This window comes from Tamandua tetradactyla, chromosome 2, assembly GCF_023851605.1.
Source record: "Tamandua tetradactyla isolate mTamTet1 chromosome 2, mTamTet1.pri, whole genome shotgun sequence".
Classification (NCBI taxonomy): Eukaryota; Metazoa; Chordata; class Mammalia; order Pilosa; family Myrmecophagidae; genus Tamandua; species Tamandua tetradactyla.
This window is the reverse complement of record NC_135328.1, coordinates 129,217,859-129,234,438: the sequence shown is the minus strand read 5'-3', so window position 1 is coordinate 129,234,438 and position 16,580 is coordinate 129,217,859. Positions and strand designations below refer to the sequence as shown.

Genomic DNA, 16,580 nt, shown 5'->3' with positions numbered 1-16,580 from the left:
TTTCCTTGAATGCCAGAAACTGACGAAAGAAAGAAAGACAGAAAGAAAGGAAAAAGAAAACACCTTCCCCAGTCTTTGCAGAAGGCCTGGGCAGGTGCTCTCCTTCAGTTCTTTTCCATACAGTGAGTCTGGAAATAGCTCCAGGCCAAGTCCTCCTTGGTCCTTTCTGCAGGTGTGTCTTGTACTGGGCATGCAGGTTTGGCCCTAAGAAATCCCATCTGCGTGGGTGTGAATGTCCTCTCTTCCCTAGGAAATAGCTTCCTCATGGTCCTGGCAACTGCACTGCTCATCTTGCACTCAGCAGCCCCTCGCCCCAGGCAGCCACTTGCCTGCTCTCTGTATGGGGATCTCTGAACCACCTTCCATGTGCAGAACCTGCTCTGGGAGGGCGAGCCCTCGGGCTATGGCCAGACAGATTGGGCCAGACACACATGTTCCCAGTGTGTGCACTGAGGGCTGTTCTGCTCCCTCTGGAACTGGGGCCAGGGATCTGCACTGGGGAACTGAGTGGCTCCACAGTCAGCTGATGGTGAAATGAGGAGGCCAGCCAGGGTGCTGTGAGATCCCACCACTTTTAAGCCTTTTTTCTCAATTCCGGGCTGGCTTGCACTGATACTGCAATTCTTTTTTTTTTTTTATTGTACAGTATAACATATATACAAGCAAAGAAATAAAAATACAATAGTTTTTAAAACACTCTTCAACGAGTGGTTACAGAACAGATCCCAGAGTTTGTCATGGGCTACATATGATCCTCTCATATTTTTCTTTCTAGCTGCTCCAGAATATAGGAGGCAAGAGGGCTGTATTCCCATATCTAGCTTCTGTGTATCTCTAAGTCCCCTGTATTCTATATTATAAGCCTCTGATTATACCTTTATGCTGGTCATAAAAGTGGACTCATACAGTATCTATCCTTTTGTGTCTGGCTGACTTCACTCAGCATTGTCTCCTCAGGGCTCGTGACATCTTCAGGATGTCATTTTGTCTTACTGCTGCATAATATTTCATTGTATGTGTATACCACATTTTGTTGATGCGCTCCTCTGTTGATGGGCATTTGGTTAGTTTCCATCTTTTGGCAATTGTTAATAATGCTGCTCCGAACATCAGTGCGCAAATGTCTGTTTGTGTTGTTGCTTTCAGCTCTTCTGGGTATATACCAAATAGTGCTACTTCTGGGTCATAGGGCAACTCGATATTTAGTTTCCTAAAGAATTGCAAAACAGTCTTCCATCATGGTTGCACCATTATACATTCCCACCAGCAGGGCAAAAGTGTCCCAGTTTCTCCACATCCTCTCCAACATTTATAGTTTCCTGTTTTTTTAATAGTAGCCATTCTTATAGGTGTGAGGTGGGTATCTCATGGTAGTCTTAGTCTGCATTTCCCTTATAGCCAGTGAAAATGACCATCTCTTCATGTGCTTTTGAGCCATCTGCATTTGCTTTTCAGAAAAATGCCTATTCATATCTTTAGCCTATTTTATAATTGGGTTGTTTGTTCTTTTGTTGTTGACTTGTATGATTTCTTTGTATATTCAAGAATCAAACCTTTGTCCGATATGTGATTTCCAAATATTTTCTCCCATTGAGTTGGCTGCCTCTTCACCTTTTTGACAACGTCTTTTGAGGTGCAGAAGCATTTGATATTGAGGAGTTCCCATTTATCTATTTTTTGTTGTTGTTGTTTGTGCTTTGTGTGTAAAGTTTAGGAAGCTGCCTCCTATTACTAGGTCTTAAAGATGTTTCCCTACATTTTCTTCTAGAAGCTTTATGATGCTAGTTCTTATATTTAGGTGTTTGATTAACTTTGAGTTAATTTTTGTGTAAGATGTATGATAGGTGTCCTTTTCATTCTCTTGGCTATTGATATCCAGTTCTTCCATGCCCAGTTATTGAAAAGACTATTTTGTCCCAGTTCAGAGGATTTGGGGACCTTATCAAAAATCAGTTGACCACAGATTTGGTGGTCTGCTTCTGCAATCTCGATTCCATTGGTCAGTGTTTCTATCTTTGTGCCTACCGTGTTGTTTTGACCACTATGGCTATATAATAGGTTTTAAAGTCAGGGAGTATTAATCCTCCCACTTTGTTCTTCTTTTTTAGGATGCTTTTGGGTATTCAGAGTCTCTTTCCCTTCCAGGTGATTTTGGTTGTTGGCTTTTTCAAAATCTTCAAAGTAATTTGCTGGAATTTTGACTGGTACTGTGATGAATCTGTAGATAAATTTGTTCCAGAAATGGAACAAAGTGAAATAAGAATGACTGAAAGACAGAACTGTTGATGCAGCTGTCTTTGGACATCCTCAAGTCATGAGGTCAGTACCAGCCTTGTGACTGAAGAGGTGGGTCACTCCCCAGAGCTTAGAGAGGATGTGGCCACCACCTGGTATTTAAAGAGGATGAACCCTGGGCTTTGAATGGGCCTTTAATAAAATGTGATTGTTGTTTTAGGAAGAATGAACTTGGACACAGTGAGAGTGCAATAGAGAGACAGCCATGTGATGGAGTCAGAGATTGAATCAGACGGCCACAAGCAAAGGAATTTCATTGTCACCCATTAGAAGCCAAGAGAGAGGTATGTAATGCATTCTCTCCTTTAAGAGGAGACTAGTCCCTAATAACACATTTATTTTAGATGTCTAGCCTCCAAAAGTGTAAATGTGCTGTTTTAAGCCGGTCCATCTGTGGTACTTTGTGCAGCAGCCCCATCAAACTAAGACAGATACCAAAGGTTTGTTCTTTGAAACAGCAACAATATTGGCAAACTTTTGCTACAGTAGGCATAAAAAAGAGACAATTCAAATTACTAAAAGCAGAAATGAAAGTGAGAATATTACCCTCATCTACATCTACAAGTTAGATAACCCAGATGAAATGGACAAATTTTTAGGAAGACACAAACAACCTAAACTGACCCTGAAGAAGCAGAAATACTGAACAGACCCACACCAAGTAAGGAGATTAAATCAGTAATGTAAAACTTTTGAAAACAGAAAAGTCCACAGTTGCTTGACTTCATTGGTGTTTTACCTAACCTTTAAAGAATGAGCATCTGGCCTTCTCAATCACTTCCAAAATGTAGAAGATATGAGGGAACACTTCCTGACTCATTGTGGGAGACCAGCTGTTCCAAGATACCAATACTAGCCCAAAATATTAAGATAAAATGCAGACCAATATTTCTTAGCAATATTGATCCAAAATGCTACATAAGTAGCAAATTCAAACAAGATGAATTTTTAAGATATAATACACTATTAGAAGCAGAATTTACCCCAGGAGTTAAGGGTAATTCAACTTACAAAAATAAGCTAATATAATGTGCCATGTAAATAGAATGCAGGCAAAAGCCCATGATAATCCTAATTGAGACAGAAAAAGCATTTGCCAGAACAACACCCATCCATGATAATGTCACTCAACAAACGGGAGCTATAAAAGAAATCTCTCAGCATCAAGAAGGACCTTAGTAAAAAACACACAGCTATCATTTAAAACAAATATTTTTATTTGCAAAACTTCACAAATACAGTCCATGCACGGTATATAAGCAGTGGCTCGTGATATCATCACCTAGTTGTGAATTCACCACCATGATAACTTTTAGAACACTTTCTTAACTCCAGAAAAGAAATAAAAATAAAGGAAGAACTTATAATTCCATACCCCTAACCCTTCCCTTGCATTGACCACTAGTTTTTCCATCTACCCAGTTTATTTTACCCCTATTATTAATTTCTTTTTATCCATTTTTCTTTACTCATCTGTCCATACCCTAGATAAAAGAAGCATCAGAAACAGGGTTTTCACAATCACACAGTGACATTGTAAAAGTTATATCTTCATACGATTATGTTTAGGAATCAAGCCTTCTGTAACACAGCTCAGCTTTTCAGGTACTTCCCTCCAGCCACTCCAGGACACCATAAACTGAAAAGGAATATCTATAGAAAACAGAAGAATAAGTTCCAGGATAACCTCTTAACTCTGCCTTGGAAAGTATCTTTTGTTTCATTTCTCTCTCACTACTTTTGGTCAAGAAGTCTTTTCCAAACCCCTGATTCTGGGGCCCAGCTTTTCCTAGGATTTCTGTTCCACATTGTCAGGGAGATTTACACCCCTGGGAGTCATGTCCCATGTAGTGGGGAGGGCAGTGAGTTCACCTGCTAGTTGGCTTAAGAGAGAGGCCACATTTGAGCAGCGATAGAGGTTCTCTGGGCGTGAAACTTAGGCTCAATTTTAAGTGGACTTAGCCTAACCTTTGCAGGAATAAGTTTCTTAGGGGCTGTTCTAGTTTGCCAGCTGCCAGAAAGAATATGCCAGAAATGGAATGGCTTGTTAAAAGAGGAATTTAATAAGTTGCTAGTTAACAGTTTTTAGGTTGTGGAAATATGCCAATTAAAGCAAGTCTATAGAAATATCCAATCTAAGGCGTCAGTGGGAAGTTACCTTGATTCAAGAAGGCTGATGAAGTTCGGGGTTTCTTTCTCAAGTGGAAGGGCACATAGTGAACATGACCTCATCTGCTAGCTTCCTTTCCAGCTCCCTGGGAGGTGTTTTCCTTCTTCATCTCCAGAATTTGCTGGCCAGTGGACTCTGTGCTTTGTGGTTCTGTGACATTCTGTCATCCTTCTCTGCGTTCTCTGAATCTCTCTTTTATAGGATTCCACTGGAGTAATCAAGACCCACCTAGAATGGGTGGAGACACATCTCCATCTAATCCAGTTTAACAACCTCTCTTGATGAAGTCACATCTCCAGGGAGATGATCTAATTATGGTTTCAAACATACAGTACTGAATAGGGATTAGAAGAAACGGCTGCCTTTACAAAATGGGATTGGGATTAAAAAATCGCTTTTCTAGGGTACATACATCCTTTCAAACCAGCACAGGAGCCAATGTCGAGCGCTCAGTGTGTTGATTTGGTTGTTCCTATTGCTTATAAGCGAAAAAAAGCACAGTGGTCATCTTAAATGGTGAAAAACTAAAAGCTTTCTTACTATTAGGAAGATGGCAAAATAAGATAGGTTGAGTACACCCCTGCTACAAGGAACAGCTAGAGAAGTGACAGAAAAATGACTGGGACATTGATTCCAGGGTGTAAGTGACCTGGGACTGTCTTCTGTACCACTTAGGGTCGCCCTGGTTGCAAAAACTGAAGAATTGAAACACAGAGAACCTGAGACCAACCAGCTAGTGCAGAGTCTAATGTGCCCCTTTCCAAAGAGAGGCCCAGATCCGTCAGGAGTGCAGACATAGGGAGCAGGGACTAGGAAGTAAGCCAAGCCATGTTTCTTGAACATTCTATACCCACACATGCTGCTCCTGCCCTGTGCTTCCCCCACACCCAGGCGTCTGAACCCATCACCCGCCCATTCATCGCCCACAAGCATGCCTGCCTCAAAGCCCCCACACATCCTCACCCCACCCAACCCGGCTCACCTGCCCGAGAATGACACACCTCTCCCATGCAAGTGCACAGTATCACCCCACCCCTCCTGGGAACTGTGAACCTACTCCCAGCCCCTAGCCCCCCTCCCCCTCCCTACCCCCTGTAGGTAGTCACCTGCTCATCAAGTCTGCAGGTGCTCACCTTATACATCTGCTCACCAACATCTGACCCGGGACCGTAGAGTTAAGCAACAACCCCCAGACCCTGTACATACGTACATCAGTGTCTGGCCACTCCTGAGCCATGCACGTGCATGCGTGCATCTCTGCCTCACCCTCCCAATTCTGGGCAAGTTTGGTCCTGTGCCTCCAGCCACACCCGGCCTCACCCCATGCGAGTGTAACCCCACCCCACTGGCCGTGAGCTCTGCACACATGCACATAAGGATTCCATTCCCAGTTGTGCACACACTACCATCCTGGCCCCCAGACACATGCATATGCATAGCCACATCCCACTGTGCACCCCGACATCTGTGTACCAACCTCTTGACATCTGCACCGCACAACCCCTGCCCTGTACAAGTGCAGATTTTTGCCCCATCCCCTGGCACAAGCGCCCTACTTCCACACCTGGCAGATGCTCATGTGCATATCTGTTCCCCATAGCCCCTGCTGTGCACATGCATTACTCTGTTCCCCACCTCCTGCAGCTGTGCACCCCTGTTAATGGACCTGCCCACTTGACATCACCAATCCCTGACCAACATCCTGCAACCCCCATGACCTGTGCCCCAACCCTACACACTTTTGCTTCCGCATCCCAGCCCCCCATAGATCCCTACCCTGGTACAAGGACACACCTTCGCTATGCACTACCTGGGCCCCATACCAAACCCTCTGTTACCCACAGTCCCCACACTCCATGGGCCCACCCACATGCTGCCCACGCACCAAACCCCGTGTGTCCACAAAGCCCCCCATCTGCCACCCTCCATACGCTACCTCTGTGTCCCCAATGCCGCACCCTGCTGGTGTGTGCCAAGGCCTGCCCGAGCTGCACTCCACCCCCACAGCCCCCACACTCACCTCCACAGCCCAGTGCCCTGCACTCCAGGCTCACAGGCACCAGCATAGCATCCCCAACCCATACCTATGCATGTGCCGCAGCCCGTCACCACACAGATGTGCTCCACATCCTGCTCCACATCCATCCCGCAAATACAGATCTCTAGAGTACTGAATGAAATCAACTTCCAAAGGAACCCTATCAAGATACTTGCATGTCTCAAAGGCCACAGAAGATCTCTAACCATATGAAGATGCAGAAATGTAGAGCCCAGCCTAATGACCAAATTAAAACAGCAGAGGAGACACAGACTTTGGAACAACTAATCAAAGTTGTTCATATAAATCTACTATAGAAAATAAATGGGATGGCTAGTGACATAAAGGAGATCAAGAAGACACTAAAAGAACATAAAGAGGAATTTGAAAGAATGAATAGTAAAATACCTGATATCATAGAGGTAAAAGATGCTGTAAACCAAGTAAAAAATATAGTAGAGCTACAAAACAGAAGATTTCTAGAGGCAAAAGAAAGAACAAGCAAACTAGAAGATAGGGGAACTGACTTTGAACATACAAATGAGTAAGTGGGAAAAAATGGAAAGATGTAAATTGGAGTTCAGGGAAGTGATGGACAAAACAAAGTACCCAAATATGAGAATCATCAGTGTCTCAGAAGGAGAAGAGAAGAGTAAACAGCTAGAAAGATTATTTCAGCATATAATGGGGGGAAACTTCTCAATCCTTATAAAAAACATAAATACACAAATCAAAGAAGCCCAATGAACTCCAAATAGAATAAATCCAATTAAGCCTACTCCAAGACACATACTAACCAGTCTGTCAAATGAGGATAAGCAGAAAATCCTGAAAGCAGCAAGAGAAAAACAATCTACTGCATATAAAGGAAAACATGCAAAATTGAGTTGGGACTACTCACATCGTGCTGATGGTGGCAAGATGGTAGTGGATGATGCATTTAAGATCCTGCAAGACAAAGACTTCCAATTAATAATTCTCCACCCAGCCAAATTGTCCTTCAGAAGTGAAAAAGTTAGAATCGGCATAGCTCAAATACCCCTAAAGTGTGGGAGAAAGATAAAAAATGATGGTGGAGTTATACAGAGAATGTAGGATTTAACAAACGAGTATGATTGCTGAATTAATATATTATATTCCTTTTATTTTCCAGTATCTTAGAGCAGCTAGCAGTATAAACCTGAAGATGTGGAATTGTAACCTATACCAAACTCTGAAACCTGTTCTATAACTAATTGTTACAATGTGCTTTGAAATTAATTGCTTTTTTGTATATAGGTTATTTTTCAGAAAAAAGAAAGAAGAAGTTGATTGTGATTATAAATGCATAGCTATATGATGATATTGTGAACCATTTGTTGTACATTTTGGATGATTACATCATATGTGAATATGTAATATATGTCAATAAAAGTAAAATAAAAAGTTATGACAATGAAAAACAAAACTTTCTTACTGAAATCAGAGAATAGACATGGATGCCTGCTCCTGCCAATTCTATTGATGATTGTATTGGAAGTTCTGGGACAAGGAATTAGGCTAGAAAAGGAAATACATGGCATCCATATTGGAAAGGAGGAAATAAAACTTTATTCCCCAATGACATGATCCTTCTCATAGAAAATCCAAAGAATCCACAAGAAAACTGTTAAAAAATGAAGTCAGCAAAGTTGGAGCCTACAAGATAAACATGAAAAAATCAGCTGTGATTCTGTACACCAACAAAGAACAAATTAAATGGAGATAAAAATTGCTTTCACTCTAGCAACTAAGAACATGCACCAAAGAAAGACTATCCTAAATAGATAAAATGAAAGTGAAACCTGTTTAAGGGAAAGTAAGTTTGTTTTTTTCTTCTCCAGGGAAGCTCATATGATACGGAATAGGGCCCAATTTGGCAGAGACTGAAATTTGCATCTATAAAGAGGTCAAATCCACAGGAACTTCAGAAATCCAACAACTTAGAAGACTCAGTCCCTGTCTTCAGCTCCCCCAGCTCTGCTTGTGACCCCCACACAGCCCTGGTCAACGGAGCCCGGAGGAGAACTGATTGTGTACCTGGCCCTCCCTTTCCCCCACCGCCTGTCCCCACCTTCTTCCCTCCTTTCTACCTCCATTCACTCCACCTTCTCTGATGCTGCATTTCCAGGACCTCCCAGACTTCTGTATGGCCTGCCATAAGAGCAGCATGCTACATCGAAGAGGCAAAGCATAGTAAAACTTATAAAGGGGACCGCAAGTGCACAGATAGGGCAGTTTCAGGAACGTGAGCTCAACAGCCGGAGAGACCCTGGTAAATTCCAGCGCTTTCACAGGAACGACAGGTGGGTTCCTCATCTGAAAAGAAGGGTGTCATTCTCAGAGCAGAGGTGTCGCCTGTACATCATTCAGCCAAAGGCCACTTAATAAGTAATGTGTAAATGTTGGCTTCTATCATATTCAGACACCACTTTGTTCTTTTCATTTAGTATTTCATTTAATCCTTACAAATGCCCTAATTATAGGAATAACCATGTTTTAATCCTAATCGCATTTTGTAAAGGCAGCATTTCTTCTAATCCCTATTCAGTATTGTATGTTTGAATCTGTAATTAGATAATCTCCCTGGAGATGTGATTTAATTAAGAGTGGGTGTTAAACTAGATTAGCTGGAGGCATGTCTCCACCCATTTGGGTGGGTCTTGATTAGTTTCTGAAGTCCTATAAAAGAGGGAACATTTTGGAGAGTGAGAGATAATCGGGAGAGCAGGAATGCTGTAGCACCAGGAAGCAAAGAGTCCACGAGCCAGCGACCTTTGGAGATGAAAAAGGAAAACGCTCCCAGGGAGCTTCATGAAATCAGAAGCCAGGAGAAAAAGCTAGCAGATGTTGCCGTGTTTGCCATGTGCCCTTACAGCTGAGAGAGAAGCCCTGACTGTGTTCGCCATGTGCGAACTTGAGAGGGAAGCCCTGAAATTCATCGGCCTTCTTGAACCAGGGTATGTTTCCCTGGATGAATACCTTTGATTGGACATTTCCATAGACTTACTTTAATTGGGACGTTTTCTTGGCCTTAGAACTGTAAACTAGCAGTTTATTGCGTTCCTCTTTTTAAAAGCCATTGTGTTTCTGACATATTGCATTCTGGCAGCTACAAACTAGAACACCATATTTTCAAAAAGGAAAACAGTTTTAAAGGTTATATAACCTTTAAATATAACTTTCAGGGGTGGGGGAGCTGGAATGCAAATGCAGATATGCTTCCCCAAATTCAGGTTTTTCCTAATAGACTCCATGCCTATAATTCAATGCTAACAGCACTTAGCAGAGTGGCTTGTCCCCAAATCTCCAAGACTGTGAAGGTGAAGTGAGTGTGGACACAATGACCCTCTCCCAGGTGGATTTATGCTGTGAATTCTGGCATCTCTCCAAAGACCTTGGGCCAGACTGAGGCTCTTGCCCTTCCTGCTCTGGCAAGTCTGTGTCTGTGTTTAGTAGGCGCAGCCTGATGTTCTAGTGCAGCGCTTGTCTGATAGGTAGGTAAGGGACCACGTGTGTAATTTTTAATTTTCTCCTAGTGACATTAATAAAGTAAAATAAATAGGTGAAATTAATTTTAAGGAGACATTGTGTTTAACCCAAAACATCTGAAATATTGATTTCAACATGTTGTACTAGTCACATTTCGAGTACTTTGGTCACCTGTGGCTACTGACGACAGGCATGGGTAGTACAGTCCTGAAGTCCAAGACTCAGGTTTAAGGCCTTATATTAGTTCTCACCTGGGGACGGGGAGGACCAGTTTGCTCCCCAGGGTCTTTTTGGAATGTCTGGAGACAGTTTTGTCATCACAGCTGAGAAGGGAAGTGCTGTTGGCCTCTATTGGGAAGAGACCAGAGATACAGCTAAATATTCCACAATGCCCAAATCTGCCCCCTCATACCACACAATTACCCAGCACAAAATAGCAGTACTGCTGATTTTGAGCAGCTCTACCCTAGATGAAGGTTTGAACTAACCTGATTTTTCTCCCCAGGCCTAGGTCCCAGCCTCTCTGGAATGAAGCAGTGCTCATGGGGCAGGAAGGACAGAGCCGCACAAACAGGAGACCTACCTGAAAGAACAGCCTCGCTAGCCAGAGAGTACTCAGCAGAGCTACAGAGCAGGGCAGAAGAGTCCAGAAAAGAGCAGGTCTTGAATTGGTCCACCAGAAGTCATTTTTGATCCCCTTGCCCTGAGTGAGCCAGATGGTGATGTTGCCACATCCACAAGCAATCCCAGTCCATGTGACAGTGGACATCGTGGATCAACTTGCAGAAGGTGGTGACCTGGGATGAAGGGGTGAGTGACTGCCCAGGAACAGCCACATGGCTGGAGGGCTTATGAGGACATTATCTGCAGGGAAGACAGAACCAGCCAGAGATGAGGAAATGCTGCCCCCACCCCTCCTTCAAGGGCCTCCCATTTTCTTCATTCTTCCCTCACTCTTTCTAGATTCTGAGTTGTTGTCACCCCGTGTCAGTCACCACAGGTTGCATCTTGAGCTTGTCTGTGGCTCCCTCTATCATGAATATATAGAATCAGAAAATAATAGTACAGGTAGGAATTTTATTTCTAATTCTTGAAAGCTTAATAACTATCAGGCCTCAAAGGAGTGGCTTTTCCAGGATCACTTAGCACAGTGCTAGGAGTACTGGTGTTCAGTCTGTCTCAATAAGTCAACAGAAGTGTCTTATCAAAAAGTCCTCTTGAAATACAGCAACCAGTTAGAACAATAGGATTAAGAAATTTTCCATCATTACAAAATCCCATCTTTCTTTTTTCAGAATTTTCTGTTGATTTTTTAACTTGAGATGTAAATAATATTTAGAAGCTATTAATATTAATCCTCTTTTAATTTTTTGTGAGTTGATCAGAGGGGACATAGATTGTTCATAGATCAATAGGAAGAGAATTTAATTCAACCAGTGAAGAACTGTGGGGTTAAGTGCAGGTGATCCTGTAGGAGATGCACAAGTTCAGGTCATGAAAGCTGTTGTGATAAGATTTTTAGGCAGAAGATAAGGAGCTCACCAGATCTCTCATGACTCAGTTCCTCTTTTTGTACCTCAGCTTATCCATTCCCGTTCTCTACACTCTTCCAAAAGGAGCAGAAATTGGACGTATCTCAGGTGAGATGTTTCTTGATGCATGTTTTATGGTGGATTTTATGGATGTTTATGGGTCCACACATTAAAATGGAAAAGTAGAATTCAAAGTAGATCAGAATCATTAGGTAATATTCATTAGGGAGGAAAAGCAGAATAGAGGGATAAAGTTGTCATCTAGGAAAATTCAGGTCCTCTGGTGTTGTAGATTTCCAAAGTGGAGCTTCAAGTTTATTTCTGATTTTTCTGAAAGGCACTGGAGGAAGTCAGAACAGATAATATTTGTTTAAATATTTGAATTAATGGGAAAAATAACTCAAACCTCATGGAAACAAAACACACTGAAGTTTTTGCAAAACATCCTGATGTTTTTCATGTAGGCGACAGTGCATATCTTTTCAGTAACAACCCTCAAGTTGGAAAGACCATCCTTGGTCCACCAAGTTGCCTTGGGGCCTCTGTTGTCAATCAGTTGACTGTGCAGGTCTAATCTAAACTTTGTGTTGTATAAACCTCAGTTGTCTGTCTATTGGCTGATACTTCACTGTCATAATTACTGTTGCTTTATAGTAAGTCTTGAAAAATGGTAGTGTAAAGTCCCCAAGTCCTAGTTCTTCAGGAGTTTATGGTCTATTGCATTATCCTAGGAATTTTGTCAATTTCCACAGAAGACGCTGCTAATGAATTTTTCACTATAGAGGTGAATGAAATGTTGGACATCCTTCATTAGATTTATTGTCAAAATATCTATTTCTTTCCATTCTCTAAATTTTCACCTTCTGTACTAGAAATTTGTTGTCAGTTGCATGCATGTTGGTGTTACTTAGGATTTTTTGGAATTGATGAGTTGCTTCTCTGTTACTGCTTTCAAGATTCACTCATTGACTTTGACTTCCGGCAGAATTTTATCATGTTTGTGATACAGTGTGTTTGTGTTTGAATTATCGTACTTTGAGTTTATTGACATTCTTGAATGTGTACGTGAATATTGACCATCAAATTTGGGACGTTTTTAGCCATTTTCTTTACTTCAAATTATTCGCCCCCTTTTTCTCTTCTCCTTCTGCAGTGCCTGTTACATGTATGTTGATGTCCCACTTGTCTCCATTCCCTTTTACTTTCTATCCCTCAGTTTGGATTATCCCAATTGACTTTGATTCATGTTTACTCATTCTTCTTTTGGGCTACTCCTATTTGCATTTGAGTGTATGCTTTCTATCTTGTGAACATTTGAGAGCAGGTTACACAATTGCACATTAAACACAAAATGGTCCCAGGTACATTTCCCTTGAACATGGATATTCTCTTATTGTTTTAGTTTCCTGGCTGCTATATCAAATACGATGCTATGGGTTGGCTTAAACACTGGGAATTTATCACTCATGGATTTGAGGCTAGGAATCCACAATCAGGGTGGTGCTTTCTCCAGAAGACTGGCATTCTGGGTCTCTTACCACCAGTCCTTCTTCCGTGGCTTTATGTCTCATAGCAATGCATGTGGCAGCCTCTCCTGGCCTCTTTGGGTTCCACTGCTTTTCAAATCCTTCTCATGACTTATTCTCAGTCTGATATTCACTCTACTTGTAAAGGATTCCAGGAATCTGGATTAAAACCCAACCTTAGCACAAGTATTTTTGAAAATATTCTATTTACAATAGTTCCACCCACACCAGAATGCAAAGCAAGCCCAAAAACATGCCAACATTTCTGTCTCTCTAAAAAAAATGTGCTTTCTTTGTTATTTTAATATAGTAAGACAGTCCTTTGATAATTGGTTATGTAGTCCAGAAATTGGTACATTATTTCCTCTGAAGGGTTAGGTAGAAAGTATTTTCAGCTGTGAGAGTCATAAGATCTCTGACTGTTCAGCTCCACAGTCAATATGTAATGTGAAGCTAGCAGATGACTCCGTGCTCACCATGTGCCCTTCCAGATGAGAATGGCACCCTGACCATGTTCACCATGTACCTTTGCAGAAGACAGAGAAAGTCTGACTGTGTTCACCATGTGCACTGTCACTTGAGAGAGAAATCTTGAACTTCATCGGCCTTCGTGAACCAAGGTATTTTTCCCAGGATGCCATAGATTGGACATTTCTAAAGACTTATTTTAATTGGAACATTTTCTCGGCCTTAGAACTGTACACTAGCAACATATTAAATTCCCCTTTTTAAAAGCCATTCCATTTCAGGTATATATTGCATTCCTGCAGCTAGCAAACAAGAACAGATTTTGGTATGGGATAGTGGGATGCTGCTGCTGCAGTTTGCTAATACCAAAGATGTTGGAATGGCTACTGAAATGGATAAGGGGAAGAGTCTGGGAGAATTGCAAGAACCCTGGCACCAGTCAGCCTTTTCAGAGAATGCCAGGATCAGACATGGAGTTATCCAGGAAGGATACTCCTTATGTCTGATGGGCATGGTCCAAGGCTACTGCATAGAAAGCCAGTGAGAGTGCTGTGGCACCTGTATCAAGAGAGCCACTGCCAGCCTGGACTTGGGGTTCAGACAAGAGACCTACTGGATGAAAAACAACTTCAGAGGCAAAACCTTAGGGGCTGAGGTCCGAAGTGAAGCAGTCTCTGGCCAAGAGAGCGGACCCACCCGAGCCTGTGGAGAGGGTGAGTCTGCCCCAAAGGCCGAGGATGGGCCTTCCACCTCATTGCAGTGGAAGAGTCATTCGGCCTCAGCCCTTGCAGAGAGTAACGCACATTCCCTGGGATTTGGGGAGAGCCTGGCTGCCACCACATGGTGGGGTTGAGTATATGCCATGGAGATGTCAGGGAGCCCAGGTGCAGCCACCATGCTGGGAGAGGGTGGTCCCAAGGAAAACTTGTTCTCCCCAGTGTCCCCCACGGTTGCATTTGGAGAGAGGCAGAGCTCTGCGTAGGCCTTTGGAACAGGTGGGCCTGCTGCTTTCAGAAGCTCCCAGGAGGAGTGACTCTCAGACTGTGAAGTCTAGTGGACTTTCCCTGCAGGTTTTTGAAACTGCTTGTGTCCTGTGTCCCCTGTGTTCCCTCCACCATATGGATGCATAGGTGTATCCCATGATTGGTCCTCCCTTGTATGTTGGCAGCAAGTGACGTATCTTGGGTTTTTAAAGGTCCGAAGCCACAGGGTAATTTTGCCTTTCAGAGACCGTGCTGTAACTCACTTTGATAGGAGTTTGTTCATTTCTACCTTTGTATTTCATGTCTGTTGCTATCGAAATGTTTTAAGGTTCCCTGTTATTATTATGAAATGAATGTATTTTGTATATGAGGAAAACATGTCCTTTTTAGGGTCCACACGGTGGAATGTGCTGATTTGAAACAATGTATGTCCCCTAGAAATGCTGTGTTCTTATTTTCAATCCCATTTCATACAGGCAGAATAATCCCTATCCAATGATGTAAGTTTGAAATGGTAATCAGGTCCTATGCCTGGAGATGTGATTCAATGAAGCGTGATTGTTATGCTGGATTAGGTGACGACATGTCTCCAGGCATTTTAGTGGCTCTTGGTAAGTTTCTGGAGTCCTGTAAGAGAGGAAACATTTTGGAGAATGAAAGATGCACGGAGGGCAGAGCATAAGGACATGGCCACGAAAAGCAGTGTCCACCAGCCAGCGAACTTTGGAGATGAAGAAGGAACATGCCTCCCAGGGAGCCTCCTGAAACAGGAAGGCAGGAGAAGAAAGTAGTAGATGACGCTGTGCTCACCATGTGCCCTTCCAGATGAGAGAGGCGCCCTGACTGTGTTCACCATGTGCCTTTGCAGGCAAGAGTGAAACTCTGTGTTCACCATGTGCCTTCTCACTTGAGCAGGTTGAGAAACCCTGAACTTCATCACCTTGTTGACCCGAGGTATCTTTCCTTGAATGCCTTTGATTGGACGTTTCTGTAGACTTTTTTTAATTGGGCCATTTTCTCGGCCTTAGATCTGTAACCTCACAAATTATTAAATTCACCTTTTGAAAAACCATTCTGTCTCTGGTATGTTGCATTCCTGCAGGTAGCAAACTAGAAGAGGATTTGGTACTGGGGAGTTGGGTGCTGCTGCTGCAGTTTACAAATACCAAAGATGTTGGAACAGCTTTTTAAATATATATGGGGAAGAATCTGGGAGAATTGTACGAACCTTGAAAGAGAAGGCCTAGAATGCTATGAAGAGGCTGTTGTTAGAAAGGTGGACTCTAAAGATCCCTCTGACAAGGCCGTCGACCGAAATGATGCATGTGTGATTGCAAACTGGAAGGAAGGCGATCCTTGTTTTCAAATAGCAGATAATTGGGCAGAATGGACTAGTGGCTTTGTCTGGCAGGGAGATTTTAAATGCCATTGAACTTGGATATTTAGCAGAAGATGTCTCCAAATTCAAGGTCGAATGTGCAGTGTGGTTTTTCCTCACAGTTTATCATGAAATGCGACTGGAGAGAGAGAGTGAGCCCTGTTCTCTTGGGTAGAAAGAAAGCAGAAGTTGATGTTGTGGCAAATTGTGGGCTTCCTGGAAGGGAGACCCCATAGAATAGTGCTCCATGTGAGGATTTAACCAAATGTGGAACCAGCCAGCCATTTCAGAGAAAGTGAGGATCGGACATGGAGTTATCCAGGAAGGATTTGTGCAAACTCCTTATGTGTGATGGGCATGATCCAAGGCTGCTGCCTGGAAAGCCAACGAGAGTTCTGTGGGACCTGTATAAAGACAGCCAGTGCCAGTCTGTACTGTGAGGTTCAGAGAAGGGCCACAGTGAAGGAAAAGTAACTTCAGAGGAGAACCATGGAGGCTGAGGTCTGAAGTCCAGGACCTCAGGCCAGGTGTGGGGTCCCACCCACGTTATGTGTTTTAAGGACTTTACTTTTCTGTATTAAGTGATTTGTTCTATCCTTGATATAAGCGATCAGTCTGAGTGGATGTAGAGAGGGATTAGTCTTTCTCTACCCTAGGCGGTACTTCAGGGCTGGGGGCAT

General features: G+C 42.8%; 1 protein-coding gene across 11 annotated transcripts in view; it reads left to right on the top strand.

Annotated features, from left to right (window-relative positions):
* The window catches only part of LOC143673847 (uncharacterized), a 50,279-nt gene that overhangs the window by 13,342 nt on the left and 20,357 nt on the right, over positions 1 to 16,580 (top strand). For 7 of the 11 annotated variants that reach the window (XR_013170701.1, XR_013170700.1, XR_013170699.1 and 4 more), the window contains exons 10-13: positions 2,456 to 2,579; positions 10,519 to 10,823; positions 11,595 to 11,653; positions 13,606 to 13,691. The exons of 1 other annotated variant lie outside the window; for it this stretch is intronic. The gene's annotated coding sequence lies outside the window, so the exon portion shown is untranslated. Of the gene's footprint in view, positions 1 to 2,455; positions 2,580 to 8,652; positions 9,482 to 10,518; positions 10,824 to 11,594; positions 11,654 to 13,605; positions 13,692 to 16,580 lie in introns of all 11 variants that reach the window. 3 more of the 11 variants (XM_077148860.1, XM_077148862.1, XM_077148863.1) reach the window with 3 other exon arrangements.